Here is a 7,670-nt window from a genome sequence, read left to right as displayed (position 1 = left end):
TGCGCTCCCGTCTCTGACCAATGCGATGAGCTCTCTCCAGTGTGAGTTTGGATCTTAGTGCTGCGAGCCCCAGTGTCTCCGGTATCCAACTCTCGAGAAAGGTGCAGGCGTCGTCTCCCTCCTCTCCCTCCTGCAGGCCAACGAGTCTCAGATTAGACCGCCTGGCTCTTGATTCTAGGTCTGTCACCTTGTCTTCCAGCTCTTGTTTCTTTCCCTCCAGAGAGTGGACCTTAGCCTGGAGGACATTCACCTCATCCTCCGTGTTGGAAATACGGACCTCTGCATGTGTAATTCGTTCCGTACATTCTCCCATATCTTTCCTCAGTCCATCAATTGCGACCAACATTTCTTCATGTCGGTTTGCAGACTCGGCCCTCAATTCTCCGATAGCTTCCAGAATCCTGTCATATTTTCCCCCTTCTTCCTCGGCAGTTTCTGTGATCCCCGTGCTGCCCGCGTTAGCTTTAGCATCGTCCTTGTTTTTAGGAGAGCTGAAGTCCATAATTTTAGATTGTACTTGTGGGTTCTTTCGGGTACTCGGTTTCCCTTGTATAGACGACATCTTTTACGAGTGGTATGGCTGATTTTCATTGACTTTAGCTAGGTTTGTAACAGAATTTGTTTGAGGATTTTAGTGGAGGTGAGAAAACCAGTCTTCTCAGCACGCCGCCATTACCGGAAGTCGCCGTAACACTATTTAATTGTCATTGACATAGTACAAGTACAGTGGCATCCAGCCAGATAGCGCATAGTGCAAGCCAAGGTGTGTATACGCGTTAACATTGACAACCCTAATTATTAAGTGACATTTTTAAGGAGAAAAAGCTACAAACAATATTGCACCTTTAACAAATTGTTTATTGGAGTGGTTATTCGTGTTAAAGGGGTGTACAATATAAAACACACTTTCCTCAGTTTACAAATTCCCCAAAATATGTTTTAAAATGTTTTATTTGAAAGGCATGGTTTGCTATGTTGGGACCATCCTATAATTGTGTACGTAGTAATGCTGCAAGTACTCTCTAAACACAGCAGTATTAACACTACTATTGCACAGTAGGCCTACATTAGTAAATGGATGAGCTTTGTAAATTGATGATAGTAATTGTTTGATTTGTGTAATAAAATCTGCTCAACTCCATATACCAAGTAATGTAACAACATATCCCAAAACGCGGCGCACAGTAAAGTCAAACAGCATAAGAATTCAGAGGGGAAACATACCCATGGTTACATCATGAGGGTGTTAACTATAAACATACTTATTGTCTATAAAACGGTGGAGGGAGACAGAATATTCTTAATCCTTGTTTCATCACTGAAGGCATTGACTCCAGGAGATCCCTGGAACATCTCTCTTAAAAATAAAGAAAGCACTTTCACTTTGCCTTGCCTTGATTTTTAATGATCCATGTTGCAGCCATTATGTGTGTATGGATGATTATTTGTTTAATGTGTTGTAATACTTATTTGTGAACACTGGGTGGAGCATGGGTGCAGGAAAGCATTTAAGGTGAACTCACCAGGACAGGTGTAGGCATTTGCAGAGTGGGATGGGCACACAGTTTTTGACCGTGTAGCCCAGGGGTCGGCAAGCCGCGGCTCCGGAGCCGCATGCGGCTCTTTTGCCCATCTTCACTGGCTCCCTGTGGCATTGAGCACAAATGGAAATTAACAACGATTATTTATTTTTTACGTTGCCGCGGTGTCTCTCCTTGAACTACAACTCCCTGTTTACGCTGTAATGTTGTACGAGGGCCAATAGGATTCGGATATGTCAATAAAACAGTTACATTTTTCATGTAAAACTTTGGTGACACCTAATGTTAGTTAGGCCTTATAGGCTATGTCCTAGGTGGAAAGTTTACACTGCCTAATTTAACATCATAAAAAATAAAGAAGGCACTTTCACTTTGCCTTGCCTTGCTTTTTAATGATCCATGTTGCAGCCATTATGTGTGTATGGATGATTATATGTTTAATGTGTTGTAATACTTATTTGTGAACACTGGGTGGAGCATGGGTGCAGGAAAGCATTTAAGGTGAACTCACCAGGACAGGTGTAGGCATTTGCAGATTGGGATGGGCACACCGTTTTTGACCGTGTAGCCCAGGGGTCGGCAAGCCGCGGCTCCGGAGCCGCATGCGGCTCTTTTGCCCATCTTCAGTGGCGGCTCCCTGTGGCTTTGAGCACAAATGGAAATTAACAACGATTATTTATTTTTTACGTTGCCGCGGTGTCTCTCCTTGAACTAGCCGAATTGAGACTACAGGTCGCCAAAAATAACATCGTGGGAGATAGCTGTGTGATTATTCTCACTGAAACCTGGCTAAATGACACTATCCTGGACTCCGCGGTTAGCCTGGAAGGACGGACCCTTCACCGGGCAGATCGGACTTTGCTTAGCGGAAAGACCCGCGGAGGTGGGGTCATTATATCTACGAAGGATAGCGGGTGCTTAAACACGAAAACTGTAAGTAGCCACTGTTCCCCAAACCTGGAATACTTGACTGTTAAATGCCGACCCACTTACCTCCCGAGGGAATTCAATGCAGTGTATATTACAAGCGTTTACATTGCACCTAATGCAGATGGTAGCTTAGCATTGGCGCGGCTATATGACGTCATCAGTGGTCAACAGGACGCGGACCCACAGGCAGTTCACATTATAGCCGGAGATTTTAATCATGCCGACCTGAAGGCAGTACTACCCAAGTTCTATCAGCATGTTAAATGTGCAACAAGAGGAGAAAAAACACTGGATAAGGTATACACCAACATCAAGCGTGCTTACAAGGCTAGACCGCTAGCTCATCTAGGCATGTCTGACCATGTGTCAATCCTCCTGATCCCAGCCTACACTACCATGAGGAAAAGTGCTCCCATCATCACTAAGACTGTCAGAACCTGGCCAGAAGGGTCCGCTCCACTGCAGATCTGCCTAAATGACACCTCATGGCAGGAATATGAGCATGAGGACCTGGAACAGTTCACGTCGTCGGTTCTGAACCACATAGTGAACTGCACCAACTCAGTCACCGTGGACAAACGGGTCCGGGTCTACCCCAACACGAAGCCATGGATGACTGGGAAGGTCCAAAAACTGATCAATGAGAGGGACAACGCCTTCTTCGCAGGGAAGGGCACACTGCTGTACAGCACCACCAGGGCTAACCTAAAGCGCGGCATCCGAGAGGCCAAGGCAGACCACAGAGAGAAGATTGAGGAATGCTTCCTGAGCAACGACTCCAGGCGGATGTGGCAGGGGGTTCAGCACATGACAAACTTCAGAGCCAACAGGCTCACAGCCGCAGAGGACGACCCCCTGCTGGTGGAAAAGCTGAACTCCTTCTACGCCCGGTTCGACGAGGGGCGAACGGAGGTAACCACAACACAAACACCACTCTCTCCAGCTCTCAGCAGCCTCACCCTCACAGAGCATGAAGTGAGACGCGTGCTGAAGGCGGTGGACCCCAGGAAAGCCTCGGGGCCGGATGGCGTCCTGGGACGGGTGCTGAGGGACTGCGCCGACCAGCTGGCCGGGGTTTTCACCAACATCTTCAACCAGTCCCTGTCCCAGGCCACCATCCCACCCTGCCTGAAAACCTCAACTATCATCCCAGTCCCGAAGAAAAGCACGGTGAGCTGCCTAAACGACTACCGCCCGGTGGCACTCACACCAATCATCATGAAGTGCTTCGAGAAACTAGTCCGGGCCCACATACTCACACGCCTCCCGCCCAACCTGGATCCATACCAGTTCGCCTACAGAGCCCACAGGTCCACAGAGCTGGGTTTCCGTTAACCGGGAATTACCGGTCTTTGTCCGGTAAATTTGGTTGAAGTCCGACATATTGAAAAGTCGTCGGACATATTGTCCGGTGAAAATAATTCCCTTTGAATACAATTCGCTAAAGTTCACATTCTGATTCCTTCTATTTTAAAAAAGACGAATATATAGGCTATGTATTTCTTTTATTATGATATGATTTGACACCGGCATGATGATGACTCCTAATGTGTAGGCTGGCCTACGCGAAACAGCGCACAGGTGCCACATGGGATTGATGCCAGATGGGATTACAGCTTAACCAGTCTATTACCGCTTAAACACAGTAGCCCATTCGGCGGTAACCCATGCCTATCTGGCAACCCTGCCAATCCGTCCACCATAGTAATACGGTTTCTTGATTTCCCATATATGGGTGCGTTCGTAAACACGCTCTGGAAATCCGATCAGCACTCGCGGAACGCCTCTCGTCCAATCGAACGACTCGGTCGCTCTGTGACATCGAAGCCAGCGTGCGCTCCGGCGCTCTCAGAGCGTGTTTACGAACGCACCCCTAGAAGTTTCTAGCCAGCTAGCTGAAGCTGCTACACACACTAGAGCCATGGCGACCGAACGGCAAGTTAAACAACATACTATAAAAGTGACATTGTTTTACTCATTACTCATACATTTGTTGTCATTCAGTTATACAGTTGTGTTCTTCCCATTGTCATACTCCCGAGCTAAACGAAATGCCTTCCCAACCAGCGAGACTTATAGAAATGACGTTGTTTTATTGATTTAAAAAAAAAAGGGTAAAACTGGAAAGAGAAAATAGAAAACTCACATTAATCCCAAACAATTTAACAAACTTCAGTTAACGTAATGTGGAGTCCGTTCATTGATCGATGCTGTCTGTTCAGTTCCCAGTGAGGCGCCCTTCAGCGCTGGACCCGTTCAGCGCTGGATTTGACGCATGGCATAGCGCGCATCCGTCAAATCATGTTATATTATTATATATTATATAGCTCGCATCTAATCGTATCGGATGAGAAATAGACATTAAATGGCATATATAGGCCGCTACACAACAGTAATCACCGCGACAAACAGCTATATTAGATTTGGAGAAAAAAATAATATGATTTTGCAAAAAAAAATAATAATTATATTTTAATATGATGACCGGAATATATCACGTTTGTCCGGTAAATCGAATTCTTCCCGGACACGATGTCCGACGGCAAATTTTTCTAACGGAAACCCTGCCACAGAGGACGCCATCGCGACGACTCTCCGCGCCACTCTATCCCACCTGGAGAGGGGAAACAGCTACGCGAGACTGCTCTTTGTGGACTTCAGCTCTGCCTTCAACACCATCCTTCCAGACAGGCTAGTGACCAAACTACTAGACCTGGGACTATCACACTCTATATGTGCATGGATCAAGGACTTCCTGACCGACCGCCCCCAGAAGGTGCGGGTGGGCTCCCACACCTCCACAGCCCTCAGACTCAGCACTGGGTCCCCCCAGGGCTGCGTGCTAAGCCCCATCCTCTACAACCTCTACACCTACGACTTCACCCCCGTCCACCCCAGCAACTCCATCGTAAAGTTTGCAGACGACACCACCGTGGTGGGCTGCATCTCGGGGGGGGACGAGGCGGCGTACAGGGATGAGGTAGAGCAACTGAGCAAGCTGTGCAAGGTTAACAACCTGCTGCTGAACAAGTCAAAGACCCAGGAAATCATCGTGGACTTCAGGAGGAAAAAGTCTGAGGTCCAGCCCCTGCTCATCGACGGAGAGAGCGTGGAGAGAGTCTCAGCCCTCCGATTCCTGGGGGTGCACATACAGGATGACCTGTCCTGGAAGAACAACACAGCAGCCACCATCAAGAAGGCACAACAGCGGATCTACTTCCTGAGAGTCCTCAGGAAGGAACACAACAAGCAGGAGATAATGGTGGCCTACTACCGCGGCGCAGTGGAGAGCATCCTCACCTACGGCATCTGCAACTGGTTCTCCAGCTGCACAACCGCGGAGAGAAATGCGCTACAGAGAGTCGTGAGAACAGCCCAGAAGATCACCGGCGCCCCCCTCCCCTCTCTGGAAAAGCTGTACAACACACGCTGTCTCAGGAAGGCCTCCAAGATCTCCAGAGACCCAACCCACCCTGTGTACGAACACTTTGCTCGGCTGCCCTCGAAAAGGCGGTACAGGACCATGGCCGCAAGGACAAACAGACTGAAGCACAGCTTCTACCCCAGGGCCATCCAGGCCCTGAACACAGCAAAGACCTAGGTTCTGGGCCCTGGACAGTCTGGACGGATTGATGGCAGCTGCTGGACTGAAAAAATCAGGTGTAGTGCTGAGGCACAAATATGTAAATGTCAAGCCTGCAAACTGCGACACTTTAAATGAATGTGCAATAACACTATGTGCAATGTGACAACCCTAGTCGTCTATGTTTTTTTGTTGTTTTTTTTTGTTTCCTAGCACCAGGGGAGCCACCCCTCCTAAATTTCGTTGTTTGGTACCTGTACTATAGCAATGACAATAAAGACCATTCATTCATTCATTCATGTTGGCACATGACTAGTATTTTGACTGGACCCAACATGAGACTGGATGTGACAGTTTTTTTTTCAAGAGTAGACCTATATCCATAGGGATTGACGAAGTACTGCGGCAGGCAAAGCAAGAAACTATCCACATTGTCTACAACTTTGTGGCTAGATTTATAGACGGACATCGGCGACGTACATCGATGAACGGGAGCTTCCCGGTGAGCGCTATTTGCCTACTTTTTTTTTTGTAATCAATTATTTATTGCAAAACAGTACACATGAAAAACTCACATTAATACACCAAACAAAATAAGTGTCTGCCCTGATTTCCCCCCCCCTTATCTTAACCCCCCCCCCTCCCACACTATAAACTATTTGCCTACTTTTAAATGCAAAAAGCGGCTTGTCTTTAGCTCAAACCGTTTCCGAATTATGAACTTCTAAAGAAGGTATGATATTTGGGAGCGCCGGCGTTCCTGCGGGTCTGAGAGGGTTTAACTTAAAATAGTGAAAAGAGGACGAGGGAGGCTAGTTTTCATTTGGTACTGTAGTCTACAGTCTGTAGATTTGTCTATTTTTTGGCTGACGATCTCTTGGTTTGCTCACTTCCTCCGGATGAAATTACAAACTTATCCATATTTTTTCTCAGGCTAGTATAGCCAGATAAAAGTATCAACCCACTTGTTAAAAGGTACCAGAATACACGAAATTGCATCTACTCTGTAAAAAAAAAAGTTTGGGGGGAACCCCCCAGACCCCCTTTACGCTATCCTAGTGTTTCACTTTTGTAAAGCACAATACGTTTGCATTCGGTTGTATGCATATGTGCTAAGGCTTATGTATTTGTAGCCTACTATTTTGATAGTAGGCTAATATATAGACACTTACAGCATGTGTTGCCTTCATTGTAAGGCTTATATAAGGCTTTACATTTTTTTGCGGCTCCAGACAGATTCGTTTTTTTGTTTTTTGGTCCAATATGGCTCTTTCAACATTTAAGGTTGCGGACCCCTGGTGTAGCCATACTCACGGCTTTTGTTTGTTGTAGTTAGTGTTATTATTAGAGTAAATAATTTTTGCAGCTATACATAGGTCGTCTGTACTGAGTTCACACGTCCAACTAGATTCTACCCAGTCTAGCCAAATCCCTCGCTGGCTTTAGTAGGAATAATCCATGTTCCAAATAGTTGATTTTGTTAAGCCTAGTTTTGGCTATGTTTCTAATTGTTGTCATTTCTAAATGGTGAAACCAATATGTACACAAATACCATCAGATAAAAGCTGAGAATCTTTACTCTAACCTCATAGTAATTGTTTGATTTAAAATACAAA

This window comes from Nansenia antarctica, assembly GCF_963989245.1.
Source record: "Nansenia antarctica genome assembly, chromosome: 20".
Classification (NCBI taxonomy): domain Eukaryota; kingdom Metazoa; phylum Chordata; class Actinopteri; order Argentiniformes; family Microstomatidae; genus Nansenia; species Nansenia antarctica.
This window is presented reverse-complemented; position numbering follows the sequence as displayed.